Here is a 16,431-nt window from a genome sequence, read left to right as displayed (position 1 = left end):
TGGAATTATTGATATTATTAGACTAATTTTAAATCCCCAAAAAGATGGGCACTCAGTCAATGGTTCACTCAAAGAATAACACAATAACCCAACATCTGCCTGTTAAATGTGATGGAGTAAACTCAGGCCAGCCTAACATGAATAAAGGCCAAATTGTTCACTACTGTTTTCTTTCAAATGGTCTTAAATTAGTCTAATAGAATTGGCAAACAAGACCCCCCTATCCTCTTCCAACCTTTGAAAAAATCAAGACTAAAAAATATTTGTTCCTTTTGGCAAAAATAACAGGAAGTTGTAAACTGCAAACTGCTAAACGAATAGTTGAGTTTGCAGGGGATTTGCTTCAAGTAACACCCACGTGACTTTTTTTCTGATCTGTTTTATCTCAGTAAGGATAAAAAGGCCAGTCACATGAAGACTTGATGAATACCCAGAAAGCATTGCAGTGGAACTCTGCAGCTGTCGGGGATAGATCATCTTGTTTACATCAAAAAAAGCCAAACCAGCAAGAAAACGGGTTAGGCTTTGGTCCCAAAGGCATTAAGTCCTCAACCTGATCCTGGGCTAAACCATCTCTATGCAAACTGTAGCCCTAAGTGTAACGAGTTTGGAGGCTCAGCTAAGTCTCTGGTGTGAAATTGTCATAAAACCATGAGTAATTTGGCACAATTTTCTGCATGATTTGTCTTCTCTGAAAATGCTCAGACTCCGGCTTGTGAAAATGGAAATTGATTTACCTTCCATTCTTGGAGGAGGTTATCCGCTCAGATCAGCTTCTTCCGAGATGTGCCAAGACACCACACTGCTTTTAAGTTGTGGAAGTTTCTTTAAAAACCTGAAGAAGACTTGGAATGCACCCAGATAATTGGTTTACCATACTAGACTGCATTCAATAATAGGGAGGGAGAATCTAGTCAGTCCATGAATTGGGATGAACAGTGACAGAGTATTGTGGTCCATCTGATAAGTAAGCTAACTTCTTCCAGAGAATCTAGTGCATTTTGCTAATTTAATCCCTTATAGTCTGGGATTTTCCACAAAATATATCTATAAACATTAACTAGGGCAAATATAACAACTCCAGACTAATTTGAGATGATGGTAGTCCCAAATGCAAATCACAAGACCTTAGCATTAAATAATATTAGCTGGCATTTACCTAAATGATAAACAAATGAGATTTGCAAAGCCCCCACACTCAGATTATCACATTTGAACCTCACAACCACCCTGTGAGATAGATGCTATTATTTTACTCATTTTTTTTTACACATGAGGAAACCAAGGCTCAGTGAAATTATCTGTTCAGTGTGAGATAGTTAGAGGGTACTTGAATTAGATTCTGAATTCAGGTCATCTTGATTTCAAAGCTAGCACCCAATCTACTAGATCATGTTTCCAACATTAGAGTGGCATTTACATGAAGATAGTTAATGATGAATAATTCTACTGCTGTCTTCTAGTGAGCCATAACCACAGATTCCAGGTTTGATTTCATGATGAAGTACTCTGGTGATCACCAAAGCATTCGATTCCAGGCAAGTCCACAATGTAATCTTGACAAATCGGCAACTTCCTCGGAGCACATAAATTGCACTAATATAGTAATATACTGAAATTTCAGACCGACTGTTTGTCATCAGGTTAGAATGTGATGACACAAAATAAAGATGAGAGACAGAAACTGAGCCTTCATCTAAATTCTTATTGGTAGCCTGGAAAAAAAAAATACTGTTTATAAAATTATAGCCTGGGAAGAGCTGCCAAATTCAGCCTCCAGCACAGCTGTAAATCGGATGGAATCCACTACCCTGACTCTGGATCCACCCATTGTACTGCTACTTCTCCAGCTCAAGCTGCTCTGGATGGAAAATATATGTAATGCCTCATAGTTGCTGTTGTCTTCATTAAGTTGTAGGCCCTCTTTTCATCTTCTTGGCCTCTTTTACCATGAGATGATTAGTGGAACTATTCTGTCCTGTTCAGAAACAGACGAGATCTGGTTGACCATTTCTTATCCATTCCACTGGGGATGGGGAGCAAACCAAATGAGGAACATCAGTTCTAACTATACCTGCATCACAATCACAGAGGCCTTTAGGGTATTACCATATTTTCATAGAAGCCAGATTCTTGGTAGTCTCTTTAAGTAGTTTCTCTTCCTCTTTCTCTCTCTCTCTCTCTCTCTCTCTCTCTCTCTCTCTCTCTGTCTCCCCTCTTCTCTTGCTTTCCCTTCCCTTCCCTTCCCTCTCTCTCTCTGTCTTTCTCTCCCTGTGTCTCTCTGTCTCTGTCTATCTCATTCTCTGTCTCTCTCTGTCTCTCTGTCTCTTTGTCTCTCCCTTCCTCTCCCCCACCCTCTTCCTACCTCAGGTCTACAGTGGCATCAAATGGCAATGCCAAATATGCTATCGAACAGCATACATGTTCCTAGATCAGCTGTGTTTGTCTTGAATTGGGATTTTTCTGTAGAGTGAAAAGACATGAAATATATGAAGGAGAAAGGAGCTTAATGGGGGAAACACGATCATGAGAAATCTCTTAGATATAGAAATGATTTAAGGAAATGAAATAAAATGAAAGATAACTCAAGCAGTTTTTATTATAACAACACATACACACACATGTGCACACACCATACACACATGCATTATTCTTGCCTCACTTGTAGCTTTTTAAATGGTATGTACCTATGATGCAGGTAAAAACTCAAGTGCCATTTCCTCTTCTCATGCCTGAAAAGGATGATAAATCTGTCGGAGTATTCTATTCTAAAAGTTAGTCAATATCTAGAATGATCAATTAATTCTGAACCTGTTGAGTTTATGCTCCCATGAAAAATAAAGAGGATGGGGACTGGACCTGGGATTTCATTGGTATTGGGAATTCCTAGATGAGTAAACTCCCTCTACTGATGCAAATTGACATCTTCTCTGTGACTTGTAGTCTTAGAAGATCATCTGGAGCAGTGAGAACCTAAGAAACATGACCAGAGACACAAAGTAAATATTAGAGGGAGAACTTGAACCCAGGCCTCCTTGATTTCCAGGCCAACCAACTACTTCACAATGCCTCTTAACCCAACAAAAAATGTAGAGTATAAACCAATCATTAATCTCATATGTATTGAATGACTATTGTAAAGGGCAAAATTTTGCATGGAAGAGGCACAAGCCATGCCTTTTTTACCTTAATTTCAGGTTACCTGATACATAATCTCATTCCACACAGATGGCAGCTGAGTGAACATCAATTCACTTCACTAAGATTTGGTTTCATCATCTGAAAAAACAAGGGGGGAAAGGAGGTTAGACTAGATGAGATCTGAATTTTCCTTCAGCTCTAACATTCCATGATTCTATGACCTGCATGTATCTTTGGTCATCAGAAACCACCAAGTCTTGTGCTATGAAAATAACAAGCAGGATGATTTTAGGAAGGCCTGGAAAGACTTATATGAACGGCTGCATAATAAAGTGAGCAGAACCAAGAGAACTTTGTGCACAGTGACAGCAATACTCTGATGAAAAATCCTAAATGACTTAACTATTCTCAGCCATACAATGATCTGAGATAATCCCAAAGAACTAATGATGAAGCATACTATCCATCTCCAGAGAAAGAACTGATATTGATTGAACACAGACTGAAGCATGCTATTTTTCACTTTCATTTTTTTCTTTTATTCAAGTTTTCTTATACAAAATGACCAACATGATAATGTTTTACATAATTGTACATGTATAACCTATATCTTATTGCTTACCACCTCAGGGAAATGGGAGGGAGGGTGGGAAGGAGGGATAGAATTTGGAACTTAAAACTTTAAATAAAAATATTTATTATTAAAAAAAAGAAATCACCAAGTTTTATTCTCTGACATAGAAACCAGAAAAGGGGCCTGAAACCTCATTCATTCATCTGCACATTCATTTAACAAATATTTATCAAGCTTCTGTGGTGATTGTGGCATTATGCCAGGTGTTATAAGGAGTACTCTGATGCATTGTGGGTTATGTGGTCTCATTGATGTAGGAAATTCCAAATCTTAGACTTTTTTTATCCTGTGTGATTCTTGTCTATGTCCTTTCATAAAGCTTCTTACTTTCCTACTAGTTGCAGGCTTTCTTGTAGGTCTTTTATTATTTCTGGAATGATAGTACAACACATCTCTTTCCTCTCACTGCAGCAATATCTCCTTGCCTCACACTTGAAAATGACAGGTCAACTTCCCTTTCCAGTTATTCATGTGCTTATTGACATCTTCTGTACCACTTCTTGCACACAAATCATCACTGGTAACATATAGCATAGCAAAGAACTGAAAACCAAGTAGATGCCATTGATTGGGTCATGGCTAGGCAAGCTATGGTACATGAAAGTAAGGGAATATTATTGTGCTGTAAGAAATGATTAGTATTACAAATTCAGAGAAACAGAGGGGAAAATATAGCAACTGAGGCAAAAGAAAGTGAGTTAAAGTAGGAAACTATTACCCTAGCAGTTTTGTGATACACAACAAATACACAAAATTAAACAATAAAAGGGAAATAAAAACAACAACATAAACAAAAGTAAATGCCACAAAATTATCCTGACTAATCATGACCCCAAAAGACAAGAAAAGATATATATCGGGGGCAGCTAGGTGGCGCAGTGGATAAAGCACTGGCCTTGGATTCAAGAGTACTTGAGTTCAAATCCAACCTCAGACACTTGACAGTTACTAGCTGTATGACCCTGGGCAAGTCACTTAACCCTCATTGCCCCTCCAGAAAAAAAAAAAAAAAGAAAGAAAGAACAGATATATATCCCCTTGTTTCTTTGCTGAGGTAAGCAACTATGTGTGTGAAAAATTTCATTCATCAGACTTTTTTATATGTTGTTGATTTTTTTTATGCTGTTTTGCTTTCTCTTTTTCATTCTTTGTCATAATGAATGGCTCCCTGAGGGAGGGAGAAAGGAGGGCTACATTGAGAACTGTACCTGATATAAAAACAAAATATATAAACAAAATTTATTTTTTTAAAAAAGGTTGTATCTTTTTTATACCCACCATGTGTCCATTGCTCAAAGATCACCCATAATTTTTATCCTATGAAAATCACAGTGTTTCATTATTTGTAGCTATTTATATCACCAGGAAACTATTGGTAAATAAAAGTTGAGATTTAGAGCCAATGAGCATCTTGGGACCATTATAAGTACTGAACAATTTGCCAAACACAACCTAGATTGCTTTCTTCCTCCTATTCAACTATGGGCCTCATTTGTGTTTGGTTTTTTTTTTTATTATCATTATTTGTAATGATTGTACAAGATATATGTGTTGATAGACCATCCAACTGAATGTCCTATTCTGGGAAATATGCATTCTTCATCCACTTGGTTTTTCTTCTATAACTGCAAGGGACACAAGAAATATATGATATATCTCTTTAAGGGGTTGAAAATACATTTAGTGACATTTTTTTATTTCCACTGATTAGAAATTCTTGGATCAGAAAAAAAATATATTTTGTCTATCCCAGCTCTACTGTGATGAACATTCATACAAAAGCTAGAATATTTTTTCATCGATATTAGCTATCCTTTTATTCCTCACAGACCTAGGGATGCTTACAATCTTTCCTTTTTATGAATCTGCCCACCATGGCAATTTTTTAGGTCTATATAAATTGCCCTGAGGTCTAAAGAATAAAAGTGATTGTGTCTAAATAGTGTAGTACCTAGAGTATCATAAATATGAGTATTAGATGGTACATTTTCCTCATAGCATTTATTATTATTAATAGATAGAATTTAGATATCACTTAAAGGTTTGTAAAGGTTAACATGTTAGCTCATTTTATTAATGTAGATAACAATTTAAAATCATTCCACCATCAATATTATATAATGTATGTAAATATATGTGCATGTATATATATATATATATATGGCCTGAATGACTTTGCTTGCCTATGTAATACCAATTTGATCAATGTTGAAATGCCACTCAAATCACATGGTATAGTAAAAAGAACACAAGATTATAAGAAGTCAAAACACCAGAACTCCAACTTATATACTGTGGAAAAGCCACTTCAACAAGGAAGATAGGGTGATAAGTTAAGAAACTAACTTAAGGAAATTTTTAAGGAAAGTTAAGGCCTCAGCCTTCCTGTCAGCCAAGGGAGAAGGAACTGATCAAAAACATATTTAAAAATCACTGGAAATGAAGGGGAAAGGGTTATAAAGGGGGAGAAAGGGGAATGTTAAGGCTTAATATTGAGGGGTTAGCCTTTTTTTCAGGTGAGAGGGGAACATAGAGAAGTTTAGAGGAGTGGAAATGAAAGAACTCATCTTGAATAATCTTAATCTTCTCAGTAAAGTAGGAGGTGGTGGGAAAGATGATAGAGCTGGGGATCTGAGGAAATAAGGAAATTATGGTATAATTATAGACAATGTAGTAGGGAATCAGTAGGATATGAATAAGAGAAAATTCAAAATCTTCCTTTCTGTATCTCCGTTTATTCCTTTATAAAGTTAATGGGTTGGCTTAGATGATCACTAAGATCTGTTTAGCCCCAAGAAACTATAAAATATAATGACTTGGGGAATTGAATTATCTAGATAAGCCATGGCTATATGACAAGTGAATTCAAGTCCAGGAAATTATCTGATCAAGCTTATTCATAGAAGTAGTAGGATGTAGCAGATTAGTGTTGGCCTGAAGTCAGAAGACCTAGGTTGAAATCCCACTAGATACTTAATACCTCTCACATAACCTCTCTGAGCCTCAGTTTCCTCATCTTTAAAATGGGAGCAATAATACTTGTCTTATTGAGGAGAGGCTGCTGTGAAGAGAGTGCTTTGCAAACTTCAGAGAGCTCTTTGTAAATGTGAGCTCAATGTCAGTTGGCTTCTCTGTTTAGGTATGTTTAATGTTCCACAGGTAAGCCAGCCCCACTCAGAGATGATCACTTTTTCAAGAATGAGGATGAGGCCCTTTTTGCCCAGAGCACTGAAAAACGAGTCAAACCTCACCAAGATTTGGAAGGGTGTCTGCTACAATTCCTTATCAGTCATGAAACTTCCACTCAAGAAAAGTTCAGCTGAAAAGCTTTCCCTTTGTGCTCGGAAGCCCATCAAAGTGGGAAGATTTAAAGCAAAGTCCTGAAGGCAAGTGAGAGTGGCTTGTCCATAACCCTTAAAAGAGACCTTTGTTTGTTAACAGCCAGCAGACTGTAAACCATATGGGGTAAACACTTTTACCTGATTTCTTTTCACTGTGCCCCAGTCCTTGTGACTAACCAATCTAACCTGTCATCTGTCAGGTGGATCACTGCCCATCGGTTCCTGCCAAATGTCCGACTCTACTTCTCGGTATATTTGCAGCTTCTTCCTTGGCTTCCAGGAATGCTGAAACCCGAAATCCAAACAGTTTAATGATTCCAAATGTTTCAAATTAGTGTCTGTCTTGTTGTTCTCGGTAGTTGGGGGGATCAATATTAATGAAGAGAGAAGCAGTAAACATCGCTAATGAGGATGAAGTAGGAGAGCCCAAATGACTGGAGGGATGCAATTCAATGTGCAGCAAGCAAAAATGACACTGAGTATCAGGGAGAGTATCTTTAATACCCCCACAATAATAACAACACTGAAGTTAGCACTATTGGTAAATTTTAATAGATGATGTCTTACAAAAGCAGCCTGCTTGAAATTCAACCCAAAGACTAAATTAAAGGCAGAGCCCCAGTCAGTTAACTGGGCTATAACATGTGAAGAATTGATTTTCTTATTTTCAGCTGTCAGACCTGCTACAAAGAATGAGTTTTAATTCTGGGGATGTTATTAAACTCCTTGCTTAACTGGCAGAAAAATGGAACTCCTAGCCGAATGATGGTGGAACTGCTGTCAGATTGAATGACACCTGTCAGAGTATGATGAATGACCCTCTCTGCCCCACAATCCCCTGTTCTGTCACTCAGGTGAGGCCCATTAATCTTCATCGTGGGCCTGTCAGACTCGGCAGCCATGACGATAAAATGTCTTCGAGCATTTACCACCAAGACACACGTAACAATACGATATTCTCATTGTCAGAGCAATACTGAATTAGCATAATTTATTATGACTTCCCTCCCCCTCATTCCATAATCCCCCCCAAAAAAAGAGTGGGGGCTAGATGTGATTAGACAGATGGAGTGTAGGCCTAGAATGCCAGCCACTAAGCCCCCTGCAGTGTCTGATGAGGAGGGGAGCATCTCTACAAACCAATCAAAAAACTGGCAGTTCAATTACAGAGTAATAAAGGGACATTCATCATTCAATTAGGCACCTGTCATGGTTTCACAAAAGGGAAAACTTCTAACCTGAGACTCCGGGGAGAAGATGCTACAACCAGGAGGCTGAGAAATAAATGAAAAAAGGACAAAGTCAATTACTGGCCAACCAGACAAAAGGAAATATGTTAAAAATAAAGGAAAAGTTCTCCCTAGGCAAAAATCAGAAAAGTTAGATGGCCTTACCCAGATTAGAAAAGGCTAGTATTAAAAGTAGCCTGGTATACTACTCTATAACAGAAGCCATTATTGGATTTTTCTCTTTAAAAGCTGCCTTGGCAACTGAATCTTGTCAAGAAAGAAGTAGCAAGGAAACAGGAGGCTGGTGGTTGCTCAGAAGCACTGTTCTTAAAAGGACAGAAGCCAAGTCCTAGCACTGAAAACTCTGTTTGGCTGATTTGCCTTATTGAAAGGGAACGATTACAAGTGGCATTTTGAAAATATGATGCCATTCCCAATGATCAGAAATAACCACAGACAAATTTGATTTCTGAGCAAGCCAAAATGTGTGTGCTGACAATTCAATAGAACTCTCTGAGCTTAGGAAAGAACCCTGAAAGGCAAGAAATTTCAAATTCACTACTTTGACTGGATTTTTTTTCATGCTTTAATTGCTCTTATTACCTTTCATCAGCTATACAGGGAGATGTGTCTTATTATGCAGGGAAAATAGAACAGAATGAAAGAGCATCAGGGCTGGAAGAAACTTTCCAGATTTCCTTGGGTAATACCCTTATTTTAGAGGAAACTGAGCCCCCAGAAAATAGTATTGATTTTAATAAGGTCACCCAGCTAACTGGTGGCAGAATTTGAACTAGAACCCAATTTCCTGGTGGTTAGCTCACTATTTTGTCCACAACTAATATACTGTTCTTTGCTTCCTATAAATATTAAGAGCACGGAAAAAGCACTAATGTCATCAGCCAGTCCATAATCCGCTGTATATCATCTGTTCAGTAAAAATGAAGCAGCTCTCTTTTGGATAAGGGCAATACTCAAATTAATCACACCCTATCATATTTTCTCTACAGAAGTACTGAAAGGAAGTTTTGTGATGGCCATGTTCCTCTTGTCCAAGTAAGGAAAACTACAGAGGTTTGTAATGTGGATATTAATCACACTGTCAGCTACAACCTGGCTTCAACCATTCAAGCTCAACTTTGAAAGGTTTTCCATTTACATTTTGACACTCTTATAGATCTATTGGTAGAGACTTCTGTGTCTTCTTCCCCCTTAGAGAAACAATTTGGTGTCTGTGTGAGACAAACAAACCTTCCCAAACAAACTGGACTCTGGGAGCTGTGGAGGTCTCTGAATCCCAGGCAGAAAAGATCTTTATAGGATACATACACTCCTGCCTTCATTGGGATGTTGACCTCCTCTTGGGATCTGGTTCAATCTTAATTAAATCCTGATCTGATCAATCAATTTTATATCCTGGTTTTTCTGTTTGAAGATAGATTTATCCAACTAGTGATTATTCTCATGTATTTCATTTATATGTATGTATATAAAAATACCATATATAATGGGATAAGGATACTATATATATATATATATGCATATGTGTATACATACATACATATATACATACACCATATATAATGGTATAGAGAACTCCCAGGTGATGAATCTCCCTCTGCTAATGAATACTGGCACCTTCTCTGTAAGGTATTATCTTAGAGAATTGCCTACAACATTGAGAGGTTAAATGACTTGCCATACATTACACAGTCAATACATTTCAGAGTTGGATCTCGAACCCAGATCTTCCTGGGCTCAAACTCTCTGACCACTATACTATGATGCTTTTTTTTTTTCCTTTTTGTAATTTATTTTATTCTGAACTTAAGAAATAAAAGAAGCATTTCTCTAACATAGTAAAATAGAAAAGGATGATTGCACATGAAACTGCAAATCTATTATGTACAACTTGCTATTATTTTTAAATATATAATAAAGTTATCATGTAATTTTATTTTTTTCATTTTTTTCTTCCCTCCCTTCCCCCCCACCCTAGAGATGGCTATCATTAGACCTACATATATGTGTATATATATAATATGATATATATAGTATATGTATGTATATATAATTCATTCTATATATACTTCTATTTAACAGTTCTTTCTCTGGATACAGATAAGATCAAAAGGAAAGCATAAACTTGGGGGTATAGACAGTTTTTCAGATCTTATATCCAAAAGATATATAAAGTACTTTGTCAAATCTATAATAATATGAGTTATTCCCTAATTGATAAATGGGCAAAGGATAAGAACAGGTAGTTTTCCAATGAAGAAACCATGATGTTTTCACATATGTATGTATATATTATATATATACACAATGTGTCTGGTTAGTCAAATATAGATATGTGTTGCCACATATGGACACATTTGTGCATATACCTATATGTAAGTTTATATGGACATAACATACATATATTATCTGATGTCTTCCACATGCACACACCTTCCTATTTCTGTTTCAAAACATCCTTTTTTACTGAAATAAGCAAGAAAACATTGACCTCATTTTATTCTGTTGCTAGCTGCAGTGAAAACTCCTCTTCTCTCATTTACATGTGCCTTTAAATGTCATATCCTAAAATCTGAGGGGCAGGTTATTCTCTCCAGGATTTATATATCAGGTTAATAGGCATTGTAAGCATCGTGTTTGTGTGTGTGTGTGTGTATGTGTGCTGGAGGATATAGGGAGCAAGGACAGAGAAGTGGTACTGATTCTTTGCCACATACTCTTCTCGATATCACCTTATTTAGACTATTTCATGGTGATGAATTTTAAAATCCATTTTCTAGTTTCATATTTCTCATTATGAAAATAGAGACTTGGAAATTTAGACAATTTTGAATGGTTCTAGAAGGTGAGAATTGCATGAGTCCTGAAGGTCAGTACTACCTAATTGCCAAAGTGACTTAAAGGGACTATTTTTATAGACCTGAGCCTATGACCAAGCTTTATATTTAGCATTTATTCTAGCTGTGGTTACATTTTTAAAAAAACCATAATGTTAAACAATGATAATTCCAGGTTATATTTAAATAAGACTTTATTGGGCTACTTCTAGAACTGAGTTGGGTTATGATCAAATTTGCATACAGAAGGGTATGCAACAATCAGCAAGTATTTTTAAATGACTACTCTATGTTCAGCACTCTGATAAGTGCTAGGGATACAAATAAAATGACTGAAACAATCCCTACTCACAAGAACCCTACATTTTAAGAGCATAAATAACAAGTAGCTAGTACTGCTGCTGCTGCTGCTGCTGCTGCTACTACAAAGAAGAACAAGAACAAGAACAAGAACAAGAATACATACTAGGTGCCAGGCACTATGCTGGTGGTGGTGGTGATGACGATGAGGATGGTGGTGATGATAAAGCATTATAATACAATGTGCCAGACACTATGCTAAGCATTTTACAAATGTTATTTCATTTGATCCTCACAATCACCCTGGGAGGTAGATGTTATTATCGCCATTTTACAGCTGAGGAAACTGAGACAAACAGTTTCAAATTATTTGCTCAGGGTCACATAGGTAGTGTGTCTGAGGCTAGATTTGGACACAGTTATTCCTGACTCCAGGCCCAGTTCTCCAACCATTGTACAACCTAAGTGCCTCTGATTATTAGAGAGAGAGAGAGAGAGAGAGAGAGAGAGAGATAATAAATATAAAGTTGAATACAAGTTAATTTGGAAAAGAGGGTATTAGCACTTGGCAAGATCAGGAAAGGTTTTATTTACAAGGTGATTCTTGAACTGGTCTTAAAATCTGAGCAGAATTCTTTGTGGCTATAGTAGAAAGGGAGTACATTCCAGGAGTGGCAGACATTCTGTACAAAGGCATGGATATAGGAAATGGAGTGCCATGTCTGAAGAACGGAGAGAACAATAGTTTGGTTGGATTGAAGAGTAAAAGAGGAGGAGTAATGTACAATGAAGCTGGAAAGAGGGTGGGAAAAGGGTGTGAAGGGCTCTGAAAGCCAAACAGAGAAGTTTATATTTGATCCTAGAGGCAATGGGGAACCAGAAATTATTTTGAGTGGTAGAGTGACATGGTCAGACATATAGACTTAAGAAAAATCACTCTGGCAACAGTGTGGAGGGTGGACTTGTGTGGAAAGAAATGTAAGGCAGGGAGAACAATAAAGAGCCAATTTCAATGATCTAAGGAAAGGTAACAAGACCTAGAACTAGGATGGTTGCTGTGTTGTTAGAAAACAGATCCGGGGCAGCTAGGTGGCGCAGTGGATAAAGCACTGGCCCTGGATTCAGGAGTACCTGAGTTCAAATCCAGCCTCAGACACTTGATACTTACTAGCTGTGTGACCCTGGGCAAGTCACTTAACCCCCATTGCCCGCAAAAACAAAAAAACAAAAACAAAAGAAAACAGATCCAATGAATGTAAGAGAAGTCAAAATAGCAAGATTTGCCAATTGATTGGCTATGTAGGGTATAAGGGAGTCTATGATAATGCCAAGGTTATAAAACTGGGAAACTGGGAGAATGGTGATACCTTCAACAGAAATAGAGAAGTTTAGAAGAATGAATTTGAGAGGAAAAAGTCATAATTTCATTTTTTAACACATTCAGTTTATGATGTCTCTAGGATATCCAGTTTGAAATGCCAGCAGGGAAAGATTGGAGCTGGAAATAAAGATCTGTGAATCATCTGGGTAGAGATTATGACTGCACCCATGAAAGCTGGTGATATCATCAAAAGAGAGTATAGAGAGAGATTTGCCAATTGAACAGAAGAGTAGCCCCAAGACAGAGCCTTCGGGAGTAACCACAATTAGGGGCCATTAGATAGATGATGAACCAAACAATGCTAAGAAGTAATCATTAGATAGTTAGGAGTAAATAGAATGAGGAGAAAAGTATTGTGAAAGCCCAGAGATGAGAGAGTATCTGGGAAGAGAGAGTGGCCATTCACAGGCCATTCACTGCCTTCTAAATTCTACCGCTAAGGGTCATGGGAGTTTTGACCTGCTCTGTTTCTGTCCTGGGTAAACTCACTCTTCCTTGGGCATCATGGTGGCGTCATGCTCCCAAGGGCTCACCAAACTGGTGTCTGATACCTGATTGGCCGAGTGCACCATAGCACAGAACTCCTGAGCTCAAGAGTTAGCCTCAGCCCCCCAATAGTGGGGATAACATGCATGTCCCTCCACTCCTGGCACCATGGTTCATTATTAACTCATATTGACTTTATATTCCTCTCATATAAATGCTGATTGATTGATGGATGGATGGATGGATTGATCACACCCCTCAAGTCTTCTTCACAATATTCTTCATAGTTGTTTTTTTAACAGAACTGGAGAATTCAACATTTAATCCTCTTAAACATCATCTTATATTTAATCTATTATTCTAGCCAACCAAAAGTTTTGAGGTTCTTATTCTACTATCCAAAGTGTTAGTTATTTCTACCAGCTTTGGCTCCACAACAAATATGGCAAGTATCTACATGTTTATATTAATCATTGATAAAAATCAATGAATAGAACAGGATTAAAACAGATCCCTGGAGAAAGTCCAATAATGACTTCCCTCTAAATCGGCATGAATTATTTAATCACTACTCTTTGGGTCTGGTCATTCCACAGATTTCATATCTGTCTTAATGTACTATCATGTAGTCTACTATTTTATCCAAAATTATGTGTGTCTTAAATTATTTGTTGCTAAGCTATACTTTCTAAAATTATTGCTACTTATAAATTGATGGCTATTGTACCCATTTTGGAAATAAGTATTTATTATTTTTTAATTAATATTACATATTAGCAAAATATTGATCATGTGTCTCCCTGGCTTCCCCACTAGCCTCAGGCTTACAGGCCTAATTACATACCCCTAAGAGACAGTATTCCAAGCCTAGAGGGCAAGCAGAGAGTGAGAGAGGAGAGCAAAAAAGAATAACCCTGGTGGGCCCAGGGATTTTATCCCCCTTATATCGAGGCAGGTCACCATACACAGATCTAAGCAAATTGGTTATAGCCTCACTCAGTTTCATTGATATGACTTGAGGGTGACAAATTCCAGTGTCTAGATGTGCTTCTTCCCCTAGCTAAACAAAAGAATTAATCTGGATATCTTTTGTTCACCTGGACTCATCCCAGGCGAAGACTAAACTAAACTTTCTGGGAGCTAAATTAACGTCTGTATCTTTCCTAGAAATCCATTATTAATAATTATTTTCTCACAAGTATTTCATAATTGCTTATAGTCAAGTACTGCTTTGGGGTTTACAGAGCATTTTTGTCACACTATCCCTGTGAGGACAGTAATAACCAAGGTTTATTGCTGTTGTTAATTTGTTTTTTTGCACAAAACTTATAAAGTTATCAGTATCAGGATACAACCAATGAGACAACTCCCTCCACCAATGTAAATTGGCACCATTTCTATAACTTACAATCTTTAGATTGCAAGGCCTACAATTAGACCTGGTGCAGTAAGAGGTGAAGTGATATGTCTAGGTTCATCGAGCCAGTTTGTATCAGAGAAAAGACTTGAACTGGGGTCTTCCTGACTAGAAGATCAACTCTCTACCTATATGTCACATTGTACGTTGATCCACATTTTGATGATGAGAAGATTGAAGTTGAGTGATTTACCCAATGTCCCTTAGCTAGTAAGTGTTGGAGCTACATTTTGAACCCAGATCTTCCCTGACTTTAAATCCAGAAAGCTTTCTTTCCACTCTGACATGCTGAAGGGCTTTTTCTAATTGTTGTATTGAAATTCTGGTATTCTATACCTATTATATTTCTTCAATTTAACAACCTAGTAACTGTCTCCTTCCCTGCCTACCCCCAAAAGAAAGAGAGTTAGTCTGACACAAGCTGTCCTTTGATGAAGCTATTGTGTTGTTTAAAAATCTCAATGTGGGTTCTAATCTGTTTCCCCCCTAAAATCACTGATAAATTCACCAAGAGTTTAGGCTTTTAAGGATTTATTAAAAGATATAAGATAGTAAAGAGAGAGAAAGATTGAGAACAGATTCCTTAGAGCATAGAAATCCTAGCCTTCCTAACCACCCATGTGAAATTCTGCCACCACTCCGATGTCTCGAACCAAAAGAGGAAGCAGCCCTCCGCCAGCATCTGCTTCCTACTTCCTGTCCTCCTCCCAGAAATGGGAGGTTCTTCAAGTTGATTGGCTGAGAGCAGTCTCCTGTTGATGTCGTAGCCCACAGCCTCTAAGAACACACTGACCTCAGTGTTGGCTAGTGGCTAAAATCTAATTACCTTTAAGTGGGTGCTTAGTAGTTCCTTATTCACACCCAATTCAAACACTACTAAGTCAATCAAGTCAGACCTCTGGGCATCTACCAAACTCCATTATTTGAACGCACTATGATGAAGGTGTTGAACTAAATGATATTTTTATTATTTAGTCATTTTTTTAGTTGCGTCCAACTCTTTGTGACCACATTTAGGGTTTTCTTGGCAGAGACACTGGAGTGGTTTGCCATTTCCTTCTCCAGGTCATTTTACAGATGAGGAAACTGAGGCAAACAGAGCTAAATGACTTGTCCAAGATCACACAGCTAGTGAGTGTCTGAGGCCAGATTTGAACTCAGGAAGAGGAGTCTTCCTGACTCCAGGCCCAGCGTTCTGTCTACTAGCTGCCCCAGATGATCTTTAAAGTCCCCTTTATCTCCAAATTATATAATCCTCTAATAATAAATTCTAGAATTTTGTCAAGGATAGAAGCCAAGCTCACCAACCAATATTTTTATGAAGCTACCTTCTTTGCTTTTCTAAAAAGATTATTGACAGCCGCTCAATAATCTATCTGTCATTCATTCACACCCTAGAACATAATTCTTCTGGGCCTATTAATTTAAATTCATTGAGGGAAGCTCAATGTTTTCACCAATGATTACATAAAGACATACTTTAGAACCATTCAGCTATTTCCCAATATTTGCTACAGTGGGAAGAAGTATAGATTAGGAATCAAAAGACTCAGCTTCTAATTTTTTAATAGATACAAAGTAGTTTGTGTGACTATAGCTAAATCATTCCTTTTAGGGGAAACTGTTTCTTTACCTGTACCTCAG

The sequence above is a fragment of the Dromiciops gliroides genome, chromosome 2 (genome assembly GCF_019393635.1).
Source record: "Dromiciops gliroides isolate mDroGli1 chromosome 2, mDroGli1.pri, whole genome shotgun sequence".
Taxonomy (NCBI): domain Eukaryota; kingdom Metazoa; phylum Chordata; class Mammalia; order Microbiotheria; family Microbiotheriidae; genus Dromiciops; species Dromiciops gliroides.
The sequence above is the reverse complement of the archived record's forward strand: the minus strand, read 5'-3'. Positions refer to the sequence as shown.